Source organism: Chiloscyllium plagiosum, chromosome 23 (assembly GCF_004010195.1).
Source record: "Chiloscyllium plagiosum isolate BGI_BamShark_2017 chromosome 23, ASM401019v2, whole genome shotgun sequence".
Lineage (NCBI taxonomy): Eukaryota > Metazoa > Chordata > Chondrichthyes > Orectolobiformes > Hemiscylliidae > Chiloscyllium > Chiloscyllium plagiosum.
The window spans coordinates 47196352-47218622 of record NC_057732.1 but is presented as its reverse complement, the minus strand read 5'-3'; the positions used below and the strand labels follow the sequence as shown (position 1 = coordinate 47218622).

The 22271-nt window shown below is 41.4% G+C and overlaps 1 long non-coding RNA gene across 2 annotated transcripts in view; it reads left to right on the top strand.

The window, feature by feature from the left end:
• Positions 1-19882, top strand: part of LOC122561513 — a 50078-nt gene extending 30196 nt beyond the window's left edge. Inside the window, exon 3 of one of the 2 annotated variants that reach the window (XR_006315026.1) lies at positions 19490-19882. This is a non-coding gene — a long non-coding RNA (uncharacterized LOC122561513). Of the gene's footprint in view, positions 1-19236 lie in introns of both variants that reach the window. The other variant, XR_006315025.1, reaches the window with a different exon arrangement.
• The last annotated feature ends 2389 nt before the right edge of the window (positions 19883-22271 follow it).

The window sequence follows — 22271 nt, the reverse complement described above, 5'->3', positions numbered from 1 at the left end:
TGTCCAGCAGGGTAAGATAAAAGGTAGGGAGGAGGGACTTGGGGGAGGGGCGTCGGAAATCCCCCTACCTTGTCTCAGTCAAATCCATCGAATTCAGCACCGCCTTCCTAACCTGCAATCTTCTTCCTGACCTCTCCGCCCCCACCCCCGTCTGACCTATCACCCTCACCTTGACCTCTTTCCACCTATCACATTTCCGATGCCCCTCCCCCAAGTCCCTCCTCCCTACCTTTTATCTTAGCCTGCTGGACAAACTTTCCTCATTCCTGAAGAAGGGCTTATGCCCGAAACATCGATTCTCGTGTTCCCTGGATGCTGCCTGACCTGCTGCGCTTTTCCAGCAACACATTTTCAGCTTTTTGTTAATTAGTTAATGAGATGTGAGCATCACTGACCAAACCAACATTTAGTATCCATCTCCAATTGTACTAGAGAAGGTACTGGTAAACCATAATCTTGAACCACTGAAGGGAGAGTGAGATGAGGAACTGTTTGTTCACACAGAGGATGGTAGAAATCATGAGAAATCTGTTGAGAATGGAGGCAAATAGAAAACTTCCAAGTTTTTGTTTTGTCAGCTTAGTATTGTAGGAGTTATAGACCCAAAGTTAGGAAAGTAAGTTTAAATTTGCCATGATCTAATAAAGTGGTGAACAGGCTTTAAAGGCCTCAATATCCTGCATATATTACTAAGACATTTTCTTGAAGTTCCTTTATATTTCAGGTAAAAGCAAGAACCAAGGACCTGAAAATAGCTATTAATATGAAGTACTGTAGAAGAGCTATTACATGCTAAAAGTCAACTGCCGTTGTGATGTAATCTTTGCCTCTATGAGGGTATTTGTATCTGATAGAGCAATGTTTGCATTGGCTCCATAACCTAAGAACTAGATGTGAGTAACATGGTATTGAAAGATTCAAAAAAAGTTTATTGCAGCTCCTGATATTTAAGTACAAATAGTACAGTCATGGACGCTTCAGTACCTGGGCTCAGATTGAAAAATTGATTACAAACAGTAATGCACTTTCACCAATATGTCATGTCTAAAATAGCATCACATAAGGTGAAGTCTGAGTCCTTTATACCCTTGGGTCAGATGTTGTGTTAGATTGGTGCTATGAAAACCGTGTCTCCTAAAGGTATATTGCATAACACCTCTCCTACTAATTAATGTTTCTGCTGAGCAGATTTCCGAGGCTTTTAGAATGAAATCCAATATGTGACTTTCTAATCAGCATGGAAACTTCCTTCAGCTGCATCTTACATAGAGCATTACTGCCTACTAATTGCAAAATATATAATAGCAAGATGTTTAAAATAATTCATTTCCCTTAAAACTACCATCCTTACTTGGCCTGGGCTACATGTGACTCCAAATCCACAAGGATGTGGTTGACACTCAGCTGCCCTCTGGGGAATCAGGGATGGGTAATAAATGTTGTGGAGAGCATGGTGCTGGAAAAGCACAGCAGGTCAAGCAGCATCCGAGGAACAGGAGAATCTACGTTTCCTGATGAAATGCTCTTGCCTGAAGCATCGATTCTCCAGCATCTTAACTCTGATCTCCAGCATCTGCAGTCCTCACTTTCTCCTGGGTAATAAATGTTGCCTAGCCAGCAATGCCTCATCCTGTTGAATACATAAAAGAAAAAAAAACTTCTATCCAGAATCTGAGATCCCCACAAGATGCATTTAGCTGCTTAAAGTTAAAGTCAAAGTTAATCCTTGAATGAAGGGAATATCTGACCAGGACATAGCACAATCATATTATGGGAGCATCTATTTACAGTTTAGTGCATGATTGAGATCAGTTATGTTTGAGATCTTGATGTTTGCATTCATTTATTTATTTTGGTAAGAATTATATCAAAATCATCAAAAGGTCACTCCCAGAATTTTAAACAGAAGCTGTACTTTCCTGGTATCTAACTGAATGGTTGCAACAGGTGAGGATGTGCTGTGGAGTGAGCTCTGCACCTGCTGATACCAGCAGTACAGAACATCTTTTATGCAGTGTGTAATCTCAAGTATTGTTTCCCTTTATTTAGTCATCGCATTCTTGGTGCTCATGGTGTTAAATAGTGTATTAATATTTATTGTAGTTTAGCCTTCTCTCTAACATCAATATAAGTAGCTTAATAAGTTGCCTTCAGTGGTCCAAGAAAAGATCATAAGATGTAGGAGCAGTAGGCCCTTCAGCACATCAGATTTGCTCCACTATTCAGTAAGATCATGACTGACCTGCTAACCCTCAACTCCGCTCTCCTGTATTTTGTCCATAACTCTTGATTTCCTTACTGATTCAAAATGTGTCTGTCTCATCCTTGAATAAACTTAATGACCAGCCTCAACAGCCCTCTGTGGTAAAGAATTCCTCAAATTCACTACCATCTAAGAGAAGACATTTCTCATCACCTTTGCCTTAAACGTGCAATCCCTTATTCTGAGATTATACACTCCAATCCTAGACTGCCCCACAAGAGGGATAAACCTTTACACATCTGTCCTGTCAAGTCTCTAAAGAATCTTGTTTCAATAAAGTCCCAGATCTCACTTTTCATATTCCAGTGAGTGCAGGCCAAATCTACTCAACCTCTCCTCGGAATACAGTCCCTCCCATACTTCACAAAAACCTAGTGAACTTTTTCTGAACCCTCCAATGCCAATATTTTCCTTAGATAAAGGGGCCAAAACTGTTCACAGTTATACAACTGTGGTCTGACTAGTGTCTTATATAGGTTTAGCGAAATCTCCTTACTTTGCTGGTTTACTCACTTTGAAATTAAGGACAATATTTTAACTGCCTTCCCCATTACTCTCTGAACTTGGATGTTAGATTTTTATGATTCACAGAAGAAGACTCTCAAACCCTGCTAGGCTGTCGCTTTCTGCAGTCTCTCTTCATGTAAATGCTATTCAGCTCCTCTGTTCTTCCCGCCAACGTACATAATCTCACAATTCCCAGCATTGTGTTCCATCTAGCCAGGTTTTTTTTTCCCACTCACTTAACTCCTTCATAAATCAAAACCTGAACCTTTATCCTCCGTGATTACTGAGTGGGTTTTAAAGCCACGGTCTATCGATAAAATATTGGAAATGCTTATTGAAGGATGACCATTAAATCAGCATCAGACAAAGTAAAATATAGACTACACCCCTGTCGATCAGTGGTCACAGAATCACAGACTAAAGTGTTAGTAGAAGGAGGCGATTCAGCCCATTGTGTCTGCATAGGCTCTTCAAGTGAGCATCATTACCTACTGCCAATATCCTGCCTTACTCATATCCTTGCACACTATTTCTATCCAGATAATCATCCAATACCCTCTGGAATGCCTCAGTTGAACCTGCCTCCATTACAACTGCAGGCAATTCACTTCTGGCTAATTACTCACTGGTGTGAGAGCTTTTTTTCTCTAAACTCGCATTTACTGCTTTTGCAAATCACTATCAACCAGAGCTCTCTGGTTAGAAAGTTATAGAGTCATACAGCACTGAAACAGTTTCTTCGGTCCAACCAATCCATGCCAACCATAACCCCAAACTAAACTAGTCCCACCCACCTGCATATCTCGCCAATATTTCTTAGGCATGTTCTTACCTAAATATCGCTAAAACGTTGTAACCATACCTACATTCACCACTTCCTCTGGAAGTTCATTCCTCCAGCCAAATCAACCTCTGTGTAAAAATAATTCCCTCTCATACCTTTTTTCAATCTTTCTCCTCTCACCTAATAAAATGTACATTCTTAGTCTTGAAATTCCCTCACCCTAGGGAAAAACATCTGCCATTCGCCTTATCTATACCCTTCATGATTTTATAAACCTCTATGAGGTTACCCCCTCAATGTCTGGATCCTTTTTACAAGCAGGAACAGATATTCCCTATCCACCCTACCTCGCCCCCTCTATCAGATCTTCTGTCATCTTTCTTCAATCCAAGGTGAACTGTGTCAACTTCTTCAACTGAAAGTTTTCATTCCTGGAACTGTTCTTGTAAATCACTCCTGTACTCTCTCCAATATGTTCATATCCTTATAATAATGTGATGCCCAGAACTGTACATATTACTTCAGCTGAGTCCCTAACAAGCATCCAATTCAAAATGAGCCTCTACAAATAAAGCTCAGCATGCTATATGCTTTATTAATTGGTCTATCAACATCACCCTCTACCCGTGCTTTGTGCACAGCTCTCCCTGCTCCTGCACCACCTTTAGAATTGAACCTCCTACTTCAGGTTTTCTGTCAATGTTCTTCCTACTCATGTTCATCAGTTCACAATTCTCTTCATTGAACCTCTACCGACACCATCCACTAACATGTCAATTCCTTTTGGAGTTCTACACCGTAGTCCTCACAGTTTACCGTTCTGCCAAGTTTCATGACTCCTCTAAACTTCAAAGTGTTCTCTTGTATAACACGATCCAGATCATTAATATATATCAGGAAATGGAAGGGTCCTGATACTGATCCCTGGGGAACGCGACTGCAAGCCTTCCTCCAGCCTGAAAAATATCCATTGACCACTACTCTCTGTTTCTTATTACTCGGTCCAAATCTGTAACTACACTGCCATAATCTATAGTCTTCCTCAGAAGTATTTTGGGCGGCACGATTTCAAATGCCTTCTAGAAGTCCATGTACACCATATCAACTGTGTTCCCTTCATCAAGCCTTTCTGCTATCTCTTCTAAACAGTCCAGTTAGTTAATCAAACATTGCTTCCCCTTTAGAGGTCCATACTGATCTGTCCTAATCAACCAACCTTTTTCCATGTGACTACTAGTTCTATCCGGAATAATTGTTTCTAGAAACTTACCCACCAATGAAATTGATGGAAGCATTAAGGCAAAATATTGAACATTACACTAATTTCTGGTATTTGTTTACAAACATATGTTATGGCCTTTAGGAAATCTGCATTATTGAAGTTTCTGGAATGAGCCATTTGAGCCTTGCTTTTCTGCTCCCTTTAGCACAAAGACTGTAACATCAATGTCTACATTTCAGAATGTGATACTATATATAGATGGTGTAAACTGCAAGTATACATAGAGACTGCAAGCTGTTCAGCAGAACTGGAGAGTAATAACTAGAATTAAGGTACTTTTCTGGGAAAATCTCAGAAAATGAGTCTCAGTCTTCTTGTGCAGTATCATATTACAACACAATGTAAAGATAATATCCTCATAATAAAAAATGAGGACGTGCAGGTGTTGGATTGGGGTGGACAAAGTTAAAAATCACACATAACATCAGATTATATTCCAACAGGTTTACTTGGAGGTACTAGCTTTTGGAACACTGCATTTTCATCAAGTAGCTAGTGGGGCAGGATTGTAAGACACAGAATTTATAGCACAAGATCTTGGAGTCATGCAACTGATATGATATATTAAACAAACCTAGATTGCTATTGTCTTTCATCTTTTAGAATGGGTTGCAGGTTTTGATTAATTAATATGTAAATCCCAGAATTTCTTTCAAGTCACATTCCCGAGATAACATAAAGTTTTGTCAAAAACAGGTGACGTCTCAGCTCAGACAATGCATTAAAGATGTGAGGTAATATATACAGACTCTAACCTCACACCTTTAATACATTGTCTGAGCTGAGATGTCACCTTCTTTTTATAAAACCTTAATTTATCTCAGGAATGTGACTTGAAAGAAGTTCTGGGATTTACATATTAATTAATCAAAACCTGCAACCCATTCTAAGAGATGAAAGACTTAACAGCAATCTAGGTCGTTCAATATATTATATCAGTTGTATGACACTATGATCTTGTGCTATAAATTCTGTGTCTAATGATCCTGCCCCACTAGCTCCCTGACGAAGGAGCAGCACTCCGAAAGCTAGTACTTCCAAATATACCTGTTGGACTATACCTGTGTGATTTTTAACTTTGTCCATAAGAAATACAGTTCAGTCTTGAGGAAGCACCAGAGTTGTGCATGGTGGGTCAATGGATCTGGTTCAAGATTGCCTGGCATGAGACAATAAGTTAAAACTCAGGAGTAATTCTTCAATTGAATTGAATTGAATTTATTGTCATGTGTACTGAGGCACAGGGAAAAGCTTTGTCTTACAAGCAACACAGGCAGATCACAGAGTTAAGTAGTATTGTAAGTAAATAATAGGTAAACAGTGGCAAAAACAAAAAACACAGACAAGGCGAATGTTAAGAGTTTGTGAGTATGTTCAGTATTCTAACAGCAGTAGGATAGAAACTGTTATGAAACTGGCTGCTGTGTGTGTTCAGGCTTCTGTACCTTCTCCTCAATGGGAGAGGTTGTAGAAAACCATTGCCGGGGTGGGATGGATCTTTGAGAATGCTGGCAGCCTTTCTTTGACAGTGGCCCTGGTTGATGGATTCTACAGATGGGAGGTTGGCCTTTGTGATTGTCCGGGCCAAGTTCACCACTCTCTGTAACTGTCTCCGATCTTAAATGGTACAGTTGCCATACCAGGTAGTAATACATCCAGACAGAATGCTCTCAATAGTGCACCTATAAAAGTTGGCAAGGGTATTCGCCGTCATGCCAAATATCCTTAGCTGCCTGAGGAAGAAGAGACATCGATGGGCCTTTGTAACCATTCTTCAGTGAGACTTGATTAATCTAACACCATTTTCCCAATTGTAAAATAATTGCCAGTTCCTCTTTGTGCTACCTTAAGTTCTCATCACAACAGAAAACTTATCACCATCTACATTGAAGAAGCAGTGATGCAGCCCTATTATCGAATGGGAGAACAACACGCAAGTACATCTTTTAAGTTGTCAATTAAGGCAGATGAAAGCATGCTTAATTCAGATGAAAAGTCACAGACCTGAAACATTAACTCTGGTCTCTCCACAGATGCTGTGATAACTTAACATGTGTTTCCAATGTTCTTACTTCACATTACTGGCATCCACAGCATTCTGGTTTCACTGATGTCTCCCCCTCTGCTGTTTCCTTCCTGATGCAGCAAGCTGTCAAACATTGGCGATGTCAGCCTGGAAAGAGTCACCTGGCTTTGAAATTGAGAGCCAAAGTAATTGTCCAAGTCACTGACAGCACTTCTGTCCCTCTGCTCTGTGGCTGTGGACCAGTTTTCAGAAGGTGGCACAGTTTAGTCACCATCCCTTTGTGGAAAGATAGCCAACTTCTCCTGAATCAGATGATGGTACAAGAAATGTACTGAGAGGAACATTAGTGGGTACAGCATTAAGAGCCCTCCAGGTGTCTCTGCTCACAGCTTCCTCCCTCTGTTGCCTGTTGCAGGATCCTGGGGTCAGGAGTGTTGTGCTTGGAAAAGCACAGCAGATCCGGCAGCATCCGAGCAGCAGGAAAATTGTTTCAGGCAAAAGCCCCTCATCAGGAAAGATGCCTTACATCAAGAGGATCTACCATCAGAGCAATCCCACCCAACCCTCATTATTGAAAGCTGGGTCTCTCCTGATAGCTCCTCTCCAACTTTCTTCTCAAAATGCAGCAGCACTCCCTTGTGATTCCTGAAGCATTTCCAGTAACACAGAGCACACAATGGATTCATACACCGTGCAGCAGTTAAAAAACACAGTCAGAAACATCTCAGTGTAAGTCCCATGGTAATCCCATCAATAACCCAATTGATGGTTCCTCAGTCGGGGAGTGAGTAAAACAGCAGTATTATCAGGACCTATAGAATTGTAAACAGCATATTTAGGGCTTAACTTTGTCAGAGGCTGTTGAAAATAATGAATCAGTTCGTTCCACTTGATTCTGATGGGTACGTGGCACATTCCACACTGGTGCCCTTGCAAATAGAGTACCCTGCACAAGCAAGGATGAATATGTCCCAAAGTGTATGGAATAAGCTGCCAGAAGGTGTGGAGGAGGTTGGTACAATTACAACATTTAAAAGGCATCTGGATGGGTATATGAACAGGAAGTGCTCGGAGGGATAAGGGCCAAGTGCTGGCAAATGGAACAACATTAATTTAGGATATCTGGAAGAGTTGGACCGAAGAGTATGTTTCCGTGCTGTACAGCTCTATGACTCTATGTCTCTAAGTGGCCCAGCAGTATAGAGCTGAATTTCAGAGGGATGTCAGGGAGAATTCTTCAATCTGCTTTGTTAAGGGAATGCACCATCGCTTGCTGTTGATGTAGTTCCCCTATACAGGGTTCTGACACAGTGCTGAGTCCCTGAGATTAAGATTTGAGTACAAAGGCCCATAGAAGTTCTGCGGTCAAGAGTAAAAGTTAGCAGCAGGTGCTCAGCACTGACCTCCATATCTGGGCTCTATGTTTTTACATTAATCCACAACTCTTCGCCTCATTTAAACCTATTCCTCTGCACCCAATCAAAATAGCTACTTTCTATTCATTCCCCATGCCTGTACAATAATGAATTAAACATGAGTGAGGTCCGGCAATCAGAATTCTCTTGGGTCCTTGTCTGATATAATGCAATGCTCAGAGCCCAACCTTCTCTGGATAAGATTAAGATAGAGAGTTCTGTCACATTTTCAGTAGTCTTGTGAATTCCAGATGGTGTGAGCAATCTGGTTACATTTTCAAGCCTTAGATAAGAATTAAATTCTGCAGTCCGGAAAAGAAATTGCAAAAATGCCAGCTCATGATTTTAAGAAATCAATGTCTGGTAGCGTCACATTTTTCTTTAGTGAGAAGCAGAGCAGAGTCACACTGTGCTGAGTGAGCATCCCTTAAAAACCTCAATGATCGAGACAGTCGGTATAATTGCTTGCAGAGATTGGAACAGAATTGTCAAGCATTATGATAGACTGGACCAGGACTCTTAACATTAATAGCACACCTCCTCTTAATTGCTGCATTTGAAATTTTGTATTCAACTCAAAACACACCTCCTCCACATCCTCCTCTTCACACCCCCTGCTGTTTCCACCCACAACTGAACTCCCAACCTGAATGTGATGTTTGTGTGTGTTGGAAACTAATGTACGACATTTGTGAGATAAGTGAATTATTCCAAGTGCCATGGAGAGGAAGTAAAACTCTAATATTTCTGTCTTGAAAGTGTCTCTGGCAGTAAATGTTATTAACTACAGAGAAGGGACAGATGCCAATCATTGTCTTGTCGGACATGAAAGCAAAGTATAGTCTGTTGAAAATGACATTGTGCATTTTGTCCACACGAGGTGACCAAATACCAAGGAACCTTGATTATCTGGCATTTGATTATCCAAATTTCAGATTATCCAACAAGATTGCAAGGTCTCAATGCTTGGCTAAACTGTGTTATCCAGCATTCGATTATCCGAATTTCACTTATCCAAACAAAATAATCCCCGTCCGTGTCATTCCTCTGTATATATACCAAGCAGGATCTTACAGTACAGTGGTAGTGTCCCTATCTCTGGGTCAGACATTCATGGTTCAATTCCCAAATGCTTGAGGAGCCTCAGCAGGTCTGGCAGCATCTGTGGAGAGAAAAACAGAGTTAATGTTTTGAGTCCAGCGGTGCTTCTTCAGAAGATGCTCACCCTGCTGAGCTTCTCCAGTATTTTCTGTTTTTGTTTGTTTCAGATCTCCAGCATCCACAGTTCTTTGTTTTATTTCTGGTTTCAAGTCCTGTCTAACTTGGTTGATTGAGGTAACGATACTTATACCATCAGAGAGGGAAAACAAAGGGAGCTATGTATGGTGACAGACTACTCTCTTCCCCAACAGCACCCAATAACTGGGAAGTCTGTAAGCACTATTTTCTTACAGATGTGAAGCACTGTTCTGAAGGAGACAAAATTAGTCAGACCAGAATGCATCATTTGGAAGTTTTACTAGTCTTTCCTTCTAGATGGCAGATGCCTGGGAATGGAAACCAGCAATTTTGAGGTCATGTGGGTGGCTTAAGAGAGTGTAATAGCAGTATGACCTTGGGTGGGGCATGTCTCTGATGGACAAAGGCAGCCATACACCTTGCTACCCACCAGAACTTTGTAGACTGCAAGATGCCAGGCAGTCTGCTTTGTTTCTGTCTATTTCTGCGACATATACAGAGACTGAATGGGACCATTTGGTGCTCAGTCAGATAACGGCCTTTTTAGGCCAATAAGCAGGCAGTCTGCCTAATGCTTTACAACAATCAGTACTGGTCAAGTGGATATGAATCTCAGACGGGACCCCTCGACTTCGAGATCGGTCAAAAGAATCATAGAACATAGAACATAGAACAGTACAGAGCAGAACAGGCCCTTTGGCCCTTAACGTTATGCCGACCTGTGAACTATTCTCACCTCGTCCCCCTAACTATCCCATCATCATCCATGTGCTTATCCAAGGATTGTTTAAATCTCCCTCATGTGGCTGAGTTAATTACATTGGCAGGTAGGGCATTCCACGTCCTTACCACTCTCTGAGTAAAGAACCTGTCTCTGACATCTGTCTTAAATCTATCACCCCTCAATTTGTAGTTATGCCTCCTTGTACAAACTGACAGCGTCATCCTAGGAAAAAGACTTTCACTGTTTACCCTATCTAATCATCTGATCAACTAGTATGTCTCTATCAAATCCCCACTTTGCTGCCTTCTTTCCAAAGAGAACAGACCCAAGTCTCTCAGCCTTTCCTCATAAGACCTTCCCTCCAGACCAGGCAACATCCTGGTAAATCTCCTCTGCACCTTTTCCGATGCTTCCACATCCTTCCCAAAATATGGCGACCAGAACTGTACACAATATTCCAATTATGGCCACACTAGCATTTTACATAGTTGCAGCATGATATTGTGGCTCCAGAACTAAATCCCTCTACAAATGAAACCTAACACACTGTATGCCTTCTTAACAGCACTATCAACCTGGGTGGCAACTTTCAGGGATCTATGTACATGGACTGCAAGATCCCTCTGCACATCCACACTACCAAGAATATTTCCATTGACCCAGTACTCTGACTTCCTGTTATTCTTACCAAAGTTCATCACCTCACATTTAGCTGCATTGAACTCCATTTGCCATCTCTCAGCCCAATTCTGCAGTTTATCCAAGAGTTCCTGCAATCTGTAACATTCTTCCAAACTGTCCACTACTCCACCAACTTTAGTGTCATCTGCAAATTTACTAATCCTGTGTCTAAGTCATTTATAAAAATGACAAACAGCAGTGGTCCCAAAACAGATCCTTGTGGCACTCTACTAGTAACCGGACTCCAGGCTGAATATTTTCCATCAACCACCACTTGCTGCCTTCTTTAAAAAAGTCAGTTTCTCATCCGAACTGCTAAATCACCCTCAATTCCATGCCTCTGCATTTTCTCCAACAGCCTACCATGTGGAACCTTATCAAAGGCTTTACTGAAGTCCAAGTATACCATGTCAACTGCCCTACCCTCATCTACATGCTTGGTCAACTTCTCAAAAAACTCAATGAGATTTGTGAGACACGACCTGCCCTTGACGAAACCATGTTGACTATCTGAAATCAAATTGTTGCAGTCTGTATAAAACAAGATTATCACTTTAATAAAATAAGGCAGCCTGACGCAATTCTGTCCAGCAACACAGAGGTTAAAACTCCTGTGCTCCGTGGCGAAATAGCATAATTACAATTGAACAATCAGCATCTTTTATATGTTTTTTAAGAGACAGAACAGCCTTAATTACAAGAAAAGACCAATCAACTGTAATGTGATGACCTGATCGACAGCCGATTAATCCAATGATTTACATAGACCATCATCTTATGCTAGCAGTTCAAGGTTAGTTCAAATGGTCAATTAATGTGTCAGTATTCATTTTATGAAAACTCCATTTTTTGCCTTATTTTCTATTTCAGCTAATTCACAAAGTCAAATCATAACCTGCAGCCATTTTGTTGCGTTATTTTAAATTGAAAAGCTTTTTTGTTGTTAATAACAAAAACCTACATATATTTGTTGCTTCTGAGGATGCAAAATCTGAATTCTCATCTCCCCCCCTTTGGTCACTCCATGACCACAACATAAATGTGAAGGCATGGATCAAATTAATCCAATTCGATGGCAGCCAAAGACTGCCATACTTCCTCTTCTTCTAAAGAGGGACCAGGGGCAGGCAATGGTGTTTCCTCATCTTCATCTAAGTGGAGAAGAAGCATTTTCTGTGTGGAATCAAAGTTGTCAATAGAAACTAATATCATAGCAATAATACACTTAACAATAGCAATACCAACACAAAGACCAACAAAAATAATAGAAGCGTACAAGGCCATATTGATTAATTAGTTGGATGGGGGCACGGCCTACCAGGGTTGCCCATTGCATAACTAGAATCAAACTGGCACACAACACCTTCACAGGGTAAAGACCATTTAGACTTGTTCTGTAAATGAACCTTTCAATCTTTTTGATGCAGTTGACCACTGCAATAATCATTATTGGTAACATTCTGTCTCTCGGCACACAAAGACATCTTCCTGGCATAGTTGGTACACAGTCTATGTTTGCTCAGGATTGCACAGATAAACTGTCCCTTCTTGTGCACCAATGCTGGCAATGGCAAGTCCACACAGCAGGGCAAGTTCGATCTTTATTGTCTTCCCCCTTGCAAGGGGCTCGTCTGAAGAGCTTGCAATGATGGAGATGAACGTTTGGCAACCTTAGCAGCAGTTGGATTGTGAGGAGGACCTGTAAGGGTCCTTCCCAAAGAGGATGGAGTTTGTGGAGTGTCCTTTGTAATCCAGTATAAACCATTTCCTCCTTGTCCAAGTATATACAAAATACACATAATCAATTAAAATAGGCAGCAGCAAAGAAGGAACCCCAACCAAACCAGTAGTGGGGGGGGGGGGGGTTCACCCATATTCTGGTTTAAGTATCGAAGGAGTACCCTGTTGGAGGCCATACTTTGTGCTCTTCAGCAGAGACCTCCCCCATGATTTCTGCATCTTACCCAGGTCTGGCATTCCCGTCCTTATACTATGTCTGACCGGGTTTGGCTGGGGACCCAATGGGACCAGAAGTTTAGGGTGTAGCGCTGCCTGCTTAGCAGCTGCATCTACTTGCCCACTACTTTAGAACAGTGTCAGTTTCCTCTGCATGAGCCGAACATCTTGACAGTTGCCAGATTGATTGGACAAATGATTGATTTGACTTTGTGAACCTGTACTGCTGCTTTGCTGAATTAGCTGAAATAGCAAATTAAGCAAACAATGGAGTTTTCATAAAATGAATGCTAACACATTAATTGACCATTTGAACCAACCTTGACCTGCTAGCATAAGATGATGGTCTACGTAAAACAAGAACCATTTCCCAGCACATATCATTGGATTACTGGCTGTCAGTCATGTCATCATATTGCAGTTGATTGGTCTTTTCTTGTAATTAAGGCTGTACTGTCTCTTAAAAAAACATATAAAAGATGCTTATTGTTCAATTGTAATTATGTAATTCCATCACAGAGCACAGGAACTTTAACCTCTGTGCTGCTAGACAGAATTGCATCAGACTGCCTTATTTTATTAAACTGATAACCTTGCTTTATACAAACTGCATTTCATTGATTCTTTTGACCAATCTCGAAGCCGAGGGGTCCCGTTTGGGATCCACACCTTCAGTTAGGCTACCCTTATTTTATTTTATTTCATGAGCCCCCCCGCCGTTGCTGATCTTTGAATATACCAAACAGTGGACATATGTTACACCCCCTGGGTGTATTATTGAACCTTGCAAGTTCTTCCTGTGTCTTTACATACTACTTTCAATAGCATTGTTAAGAGGATGCCTTTGTTTTTTAAGTTGTGGCAATCTAGCTGATATTGACTTAGATCCCATTTACCACTCCCTGAGAAAAAGAACAGGAAATGACATCACCACAGGAAATAACATTACCACAGGAAACGACTTCACCAACCAAAGGAAACCTAAACACATAAATAGAAAGCAGGTCGTGCCACCAGTGCTTCATCCGGAGGCTCACTGATGATGTTACCTAGTATGGTGACGAAACATCTGAAAACAAACCTTCTAGCTCAGCGAGCAAACCTACATCCAGAATCTAACAGATAGCCTATTTTTTAAAAAAGATGCTGCAATGGGAATAATAACAAGTAAAATTCAAATATTTTGCAATATGTAGGAAAGTTTTGTCGCATTTGGCTAATAGTAGGAACTGATCATTAATTATTCACCCTCAGGTTGAGTCCAAAACATGAGACATGACATTGAAGACAGAGCTGGTAGTGTTAATGTAAACTATACAATATTTAATCAATACCAGTACTTTAACATGAAAAAAACCAAACATGTTAAACTTTAACCTCCTAGAAAGAATTTGTAAACTCTGCAACATAATGGTGATACAAGCAGTTTACAGTGTGATATTGATAGGTTAAGTTAATGGGCAAAAATATTAGAAAATGGAGTATTGTGTAGGAAAACATGAAGCTGTTCATGTTGAAACTAAGGTGCAGAAGACTATTTAAGCGGAGAAAAATTAACTGTAAAAAACTGCAACACAGAGGAACTTGGGGGTAATTATACATGAAATATAGAAAGCTAACACACAGGTGCAGCAGGTAATCAGGAAGGTGAATGGAATATTGCCCCATATTTCAAGAGGCTGAGAGTATAACAGTAGGGATGTTTTACTGCAAATGTGCAAAATCCTGGTGAGGCCACTCTGTGAACAGTTTTTTGTACAGTTGTTTAAGGAAAGATATCAGTACAGTGGCGGCAGTTCAGAGAAGGTCCATTGGGATGATCCCTGGTATGGAGAGATTGTCTCCTGAGCAGGGGTTAAACAGGTTGGGACTGAACTCACTGGAGTTTAGAAGAATGAGAGGTGACCTCATTGAAACCTATAGGATTCTTAAGGGGCTTGACAGGGTAAATGCTGAGCAGATGTTGAGAATTCAAGAGCATAAGAACTAGGAGCGGGAGTAGGACATCTGGCCCTTCGAGCCTGCGTCACTAAGATCATGGCTGATCTTTTTGTAGCCTCAGCTCCACCTATCCGCCCTCACATCGTATCCCTTAATTCCTTTACTGTTCAAAAAAAAACTTTAAAAATATTTACTTAAGTAGCATCACCTACTTCACTGGGCAGGGAATTCCACAGATTCACAACCCTCTGGGTAAAGAAGTCCTTTTGCAATTCAGTCTGAAATCTGCTCCCTCTAATCTTGAGATATGCCCCCTTGTCCTAGTTTCACCTGCCAGTGGAAACATCCTCTCTACTTCTATCTTTTCTACTTCCTTCATAATTTTATATGTTTCTATAAGATTCCCCCCACATTCTTCTGAATTACAATTAATATAATCCCAATCTACTCAGTCTCTTCTCATAAGCCAACCCCCTCAACTCCAGAATCATCATACTGAACCTCCTCTGCACCCCCTCCAGTGCCAGTGCATCATTTCTCAAGGAAGGAGACTAAAACTACACACAGTACTCCAGGTGTAGCCTCACCGGCACCCTATACAGCTGCAACATAATGTCCCTGCTTTTAAACTCAATCCCTTTAGCATTGAAGGACAAAATTCCATTTGCCTTCCTAATTACCTGTCGTACCTGCAGACCAACCTTCAGTGATTCATGCACAAGGTTACCCAGGTCCCTCTGCATAATGGCAGGCTGCAACTTTTTACCATTCAAGTAACAATCCTTTTTACTGTTATTCCTACCAAAATGGATGGCTTCACATTTATTAACATTGCATTCCATCTGCCAGACCTTTGCCCACTCACTCAATGTATCAATGTTCCTCTGCAAAGTTTCACAGTCCCCTGCACACTTTGCTCTGCCATTCATCTTAGTGTCATCTACAAACTTTGACACACTACATGTGGTCCCCAACTCCAAATCATCTATATAAATTATGAATAATTGCGGTCCCAACACTGATCCCTGAGGCACTCCACTCGTCACTGACTGCCAACCAGAATAGCACTCATTTATTTCCACTCTTTGCTTCTTGTTAATCAACCAATCCTCTATCCATTCTAATACTTTACCTGTGGCACCATGCATCCTTATCTTATGCAGCAGCCTCTTGTGTGGCACCTCATTGAAGGACTTTTGGAAATCTAGATGCACTACATCCATTGGGTCCCCATTGTCTACTTTTAGCATGACTTGTCCTTTATGAACCCATGCTGCATCTGCCCAACAGGACAATTCCTATTGAGATGCCTTGCTATTTCTTCCTTGATAAAAAACTCAAGCATCGTCCCCACTATAGAGGTTAAGCTAACTGGTCGATAATTCCCCATCTTTTGTCTACCTCCCTTGTTAAAAAGGGGTGTCACATTTGCTGTTTTCCAACCTCCTGGGACTGCCCCAGAGTCCAGAGAATTTTTGGAAAATTACCACCAGTGCACTTACTACTTCTCTTGCCATCTCTTTTGTATCCTGGAATGCATCCCATCAGGGCCAGGAGACATGTTTATCCTTGAATCTATTAGCGTGCCCAACACCACCATTTCTGTAATAATGATTGTTTTCAGGTCCTCTTTTGTCACTTGCTGGCATGTAATTCATATCCTCAACTGTGAAGACTGACTCAAAATACCTGTACACTGCCTCGGCCATTTCATCATATCCCATGACTCTTCTCACCCTCTAAAGGACTAACATTTACTTTAGTCACTCTTTTTTGTTTTATATATTTATAGAAATGTTTGCTATCTGTCTTGATATTCTGTGCTAGTTTTTTTCTCATGTCCTGTCTCACTTTTCTTTATAGAACTTTTTGTGGCTTTCTATTGACCTTTACAGTTTACTCAAACTTCTAGTTTTCTGCTATTTTTGGTCACTTTCTATGCTTTCTCTTTCAATTTGGTAGCCTCCCTCATTTCCTTAGACACCACTGGCAGCTTGCCCCTTTTCTTACAGTCCTTTCTTTTCACTGGAATATACTTTTGCTGAGGACTTTGGAAAATTGCTTTGAAAGTCCTCCACTACTCATCAACTATCCCACTATTAAATCTTTGTTTCCAGTCTACTTTAGCCAAGTCCTCCCAAATTCTATTGTAATCTCCCTTGTTTAAGCACAGGACCCTGGTATTGGATTTTATCTTCACACTCTCCTTCTATATTCTAAATTCAATCATACTGTGATTGCTCCTTCCAAGAGGATCCCTAACTATGAGGTCATTAACTATTCCTGTCTCAGTACACAGGACCAGATCTAGGATAGCTTGTTCCCTCATTGGTTCTGTTACATACTGTTCAAGAAAACTATCATGGAGACATTCAACAAACTTCTCCTCAAGGCTACCCTGACCAAGCTGGTTTGACTAATCAATATTGGGTGGCACGATGGCTCAGTGGTTCGCACTGCTGCCTCACAGCACCAGGGACCCAGGCTCAATTCCAGATGACTGTCTGTGGAGTTTGCACATTCTCCCCGTGTTTGCGTGGGTTTCCTCCGGGTGCTCTGGTTTCCTTCCACAATCTGAAGATGTGCAGGTCAGGTGAATAGGCCATGCTCAATTGCCCATAGTGTTCAGGGATGTGTAGGTTAGGTGCATTAGTCAGAGGTAAATGTAAAGTAATAGGGTAGGGGTCTGGGTGGGTTACTCTTCAGAGGGTCAGTGTGGACTTGTTGGCCGAAGGGCCTGTTTTCATACTGTAGAGATTCTATGATGTAGATTAAAATCCCCCATGATAATTGCTGTACCATTTTTACAAGCATTAATTAATTATTTGTTTATTGCCCGCCCTAATATGATGTTGTTAGTTGGTGCTCTATAGACTGCACCTATTAGTGACTTTTCCTTCTTCGAATTTCTAATTTCCACCCAAATGGATCCAACCTTATTCTTCATAGAACCTATATCATGTCTCAGCACTGCCCTGATGTCGTCCTTGAATGTCAGAGCTACACCACCTCCCTTACCTTCCTGACTGTCTGTCCTTCTGAATAGCCTGATACCCTTGGATATTTAACTCCCAGTCATGACCATCCTGTTACCATGCTTCTGTAATGGCTACTAAATCACATTCATTTGTGATGATTTGTGCCATTAACTCATCAACTTTGTTACAAATACTATCAGCATTCAGGTAGAGTGACCTTCTGCTAGCTTTCTGACCCTCATGATTTCCAACATCTCTAAAAATACCTCCTGAGTTATCCTTCCTTTTTATTTCTTTCATAGTCTGCCTTGTAGTAAAACCCTCCTGCACACATGCTAACCTGCTGCTTATCTTTTTATGTACCAATGTCCCTGCCATTTTCCCTTTCTCTTCCCTCTGACTCACTAGTTTAAAGTCCGAGTGACCACCCTATTTATTCTTTTCGCTAGAACACTGGTTCTAGATCAGTTCAGGTGGAGACCGTCCCATCGGTACACCTCATCCCCCACCCCCGGTTCTAAACCTGATGCCAATGCCCCATGAAATGGAACTCCTCTTTCCCACACCACTCCCTTAGCCATGTGTTTACCTCCCTAATTTTCATATCCCTAAGGCAATTTGCAGGTCGTGGGAGAGTTTAGGACCAGAAGGCATAGTCTCAGAGCAATGGAGTGCCAGTTTGGGACTGCAATGAGGAGGAATTTCTTCTCTCAGAGGGTTGTGAGTCTTAGGAATTCCTTGACATATACAGCTGTGGGGGTAGAGTCCTTGGGTATAGTTAAGGCTGAGATAGACTCTTGGACAGTAGGCGAATCAATGGTTATGGGGAAAATGCAGGAAAGTGGACGTGAGGAATGTTGGATCAGCCATAATCCTATGGAATGGCAGAACAGGCTTGAGGGCCTGAATGGCCTATGTCTGTTCCTGTTTCTTATGTCTTATGGTGATAAAACATGGGCTATTGCTGCTATACCTTCATCATTTGATTTTAATATCTATGACTTTAATGAATTGGTTTTCAAAAGGGTCAAAAAGGATGGCACAGTGGCTCAGTGATTAGCACTGCTGCCTCACAGGTTCAATTCCTGCTGTGGGCGGCTGTCTGTGTGGAGTTTGATCTGCTGTCCTCCCACAATCCAAGGATGTGCAGTTTAGGTGAATTGACCGTGCTAAATTGTCCATAGTGTTCAGGGATGTGCAGGTTGGGTGCATTAGTCAGGGGTAAATATAGGGTAGGGAAATGGGTCTGGCTGGGTTACTCTTCAGCGGGTCAGTGTGGACTTGTTGGGCTGAAGGGCCTGTTTCCACCCTGTAGGGATTCTGTGAAACCATTGATTTGATTTGGCCATATGAATCAGCTGCCCAGATAGATTATCCAAACCTTGTGCAACTGACATGAAATGCAATTATCTGAACTAAAATTATTTTTTTTATCAAAAGGGACTCAGTAATGCATGAAAAGGCTTTTATCTCCGATTTTGACCTACCCCTCGATGGGAATTTTCACGTCACAGATGGAACCTCACCAGCAATTAGCAAGCCTACAAAAATACACAACTTCTGCCGATGCAATACACAAAACATTCAGTATCCTTATATTTCAAGGAGCTTCTTACAGCAGGAGATGATTTGTGACTGCAGAACTGAAGCTGAAGATCACTCTCCCCTCTCTCTCTCTTTTCTGTCTTTCAAGCAATACAAGTGTCTGGTTACGAGACGGATTAAAAAGACGCATCAGAACACCAACACGTAAAAGGATAACTTCAACATTCACTACTGCTGATGATTCAAGACACTGAAATGACTGTGTTTTATTCTGTGTTATTTTAAAAATCTGTGGATTAAAATGAAAAAAAAACTGTTTTAAAACCAATGTTTGAAAGGGTGTCTGTAGGTTTAGAAAATCAAGAACCTGACATCCCTTGCTGATATCATGTAAACAACTGATTGAACAAGCATAAAACATAGAACAGTACAGCACAGCAACGGGCCCTTTGGCCCATGAAGTTGTTGAACAAGATGCCAATAAACTGATCCCTTCTGCCTGTCCTTGGTCTATATCCCTCCATTCCTTGCATATTCATGTACTTATCTAAAAGTCCCTTAAACGCTTCTATTGTACCTGCCTCCACCACCATCCCTGGCAGTGCGTTCCACACTCTGTGTAAAAAAGTTGCCCCTCACATCTCCTTTGAACTTTCTCACTCTCACCTTAAATGCATGCCCCTAAGTTTCAACGCTGGGAAAAATATTCTGTCAACCTTATCTATGCATCTCATAATTTTATCAACTTCTATCAAATCTCCCCTCAACCTCCGTGGCTGCAGAGAAACAACCCAGGTTTATCTAGCCTCTCCTTACAGCTCGTACCCTCCAATCTAGGCAGTATCCTGGTAAGCCTCTTCTGCACTCTCTCCAAAGCCTCCACATCCTTCCTGTAATGTGGCAACCAGAATTAGATTACCAACAGTGCAGAAACAGGCCCTTTGGCCCAACCAGTCCACACCAACCCTCCAAAGAGTAACCCACCCAGAGCCATTTCCCTTTGACTAATGCACCTAGCACTATGAGCAATTTAATACGGCCAATTCACCTGACCTGCACATCTTTGAATGCAATACTCTCAGTGTGGTCTGACCTATTTGAGTTGCGCATGCAGGTACACACATTCAGCCGTTGTTGTCAGCAAGAAATGGATTGGTCTATGAACTAGTGACCAGATAACTTAAGGATAATCTCAGACACAGAACTGGGAACTATGCTAGTTTTCTCTTTTGTCCTTACCTATTTTACCCTGTCTGTTTGTGTAAGGAGGAATTTACAACAGCATTAGAGCTCAATTAGCAATGCTGTATACTTGTGGTTTATAGCTGTTTACCTGGAGAATCATAGAATCCCTACAGTGTGGAAGCAGGCCATTGGGGCCATCAGGTCAACACCGAACCTCTGAAGAGCATTCTACCCAGACCCACAACCCCATGCCTGTAACCCTGCATTTTCCATGGATAACCCACTAGCCTGCACATCCCTGGACACCAAACAATTTAGCATGGCCAATTCACCTAACCTGCACATTTTTCGATTGTGGGAGGAAACCAGATCAACCGGAGGAAACCCACACAGTTACAGGTAGAATGTTCAAACGCCACACAGGCCCGAGGGTGGAATCAAACCTGGGTTCCTGGCACTGTGAGGCAGCAGTGCTAACCACTGAGCCACTGCGCTGCCCTTTCTACAATGCAGTGGATCACTCAAACTATCTGACAATGCACTTAGCCTTAAGCATGGAACTTTACTTTTTGCTAAATCATAGAATCATAGAATCTCTACAATGTGGAAACAGACCATTTGGCCAATTCAGTCCAGACCAATCTTCCAAAGAGCACCCATCAAAACCCATCCCCTACTCCATCCCTGTAAGCCTGTCCTCCTGATGGCTAATCCTCTGAACCTGGACTGTGGGAGGAAACTGGAGCACTCAGAGGAAATCGATGTCGACATGGGGAGAATGTGCAAATTCTGCACAATCACCCGAAGGTGGAACCTATAGCTAGAGTTGATTTCCTTATAATAAGTAAGAGTTCTTGTTCAGTACAGAAACCTGGTCCATACTTCCTAACAGTCTGAGCCTGAATATCAGTAAATTGGGAAACATTGTATACTTTATAAACCTTTTAAATTCTGCAATGACTCTGGGAATAGTAGGTTTATCTCCATCGCTCAACCTCAGTGAGACTGAAAAATACCAACTTAACAATTGTAGTCTCAGATTAAAACCTTGTGTCTTAAGGACAACGTATGTATATTAACACTAAATTCCTTTCATTTTCCTTTTGAATGGACATAATCTTTTTATAAAGTTGTATCTGTGTATGCTTGATATCGGAACTTTGTCATTTTTTTTCTCAGAATGAGCTGACAATAAAACTGCTCTTTATTTCTCTCAAGGTAATTTTTGCTTTTTATTGCTACCATAGAAATTAAAAAACTGCATCTTAACATAGAGAGGCAAGATCTCATACGAATGAGAATATAAATCTTTATTGCAGCCACCTGAAGAAATCCAGAAGACAGGAGCAAGTTCACCCTTACTTATCGGCTCGTAACAATAATTATATTGAGCTCCAGATTTTTATCCCAGCACTAAATCATGAGTTTTAAAAATATGTGATTGTATTTGACCCAAAATCAGCTGTGTCATTTTTGCTGAGCTTCATGAAGGACTTTTCTCTAAGTGATCTTCCCAAACTCATGTCAATAAGTAGGTACCACGACCCTGAGACTACCTAGAGTCTCCCACTCTCCATAGATAGAAATGCTTGTCATAGCTGGGATATCCAGGGATCCCCAGAACTGGCTTCAACTTTGACCCCAAGCTGTATACCCAGACAAGTGTTGGCAGCCTGGAGCTGCCTTTCAGTATGTTTGTAGTAGTACAGTGGGCAGCAACAACCCATCTCATTCCTACCCCAACC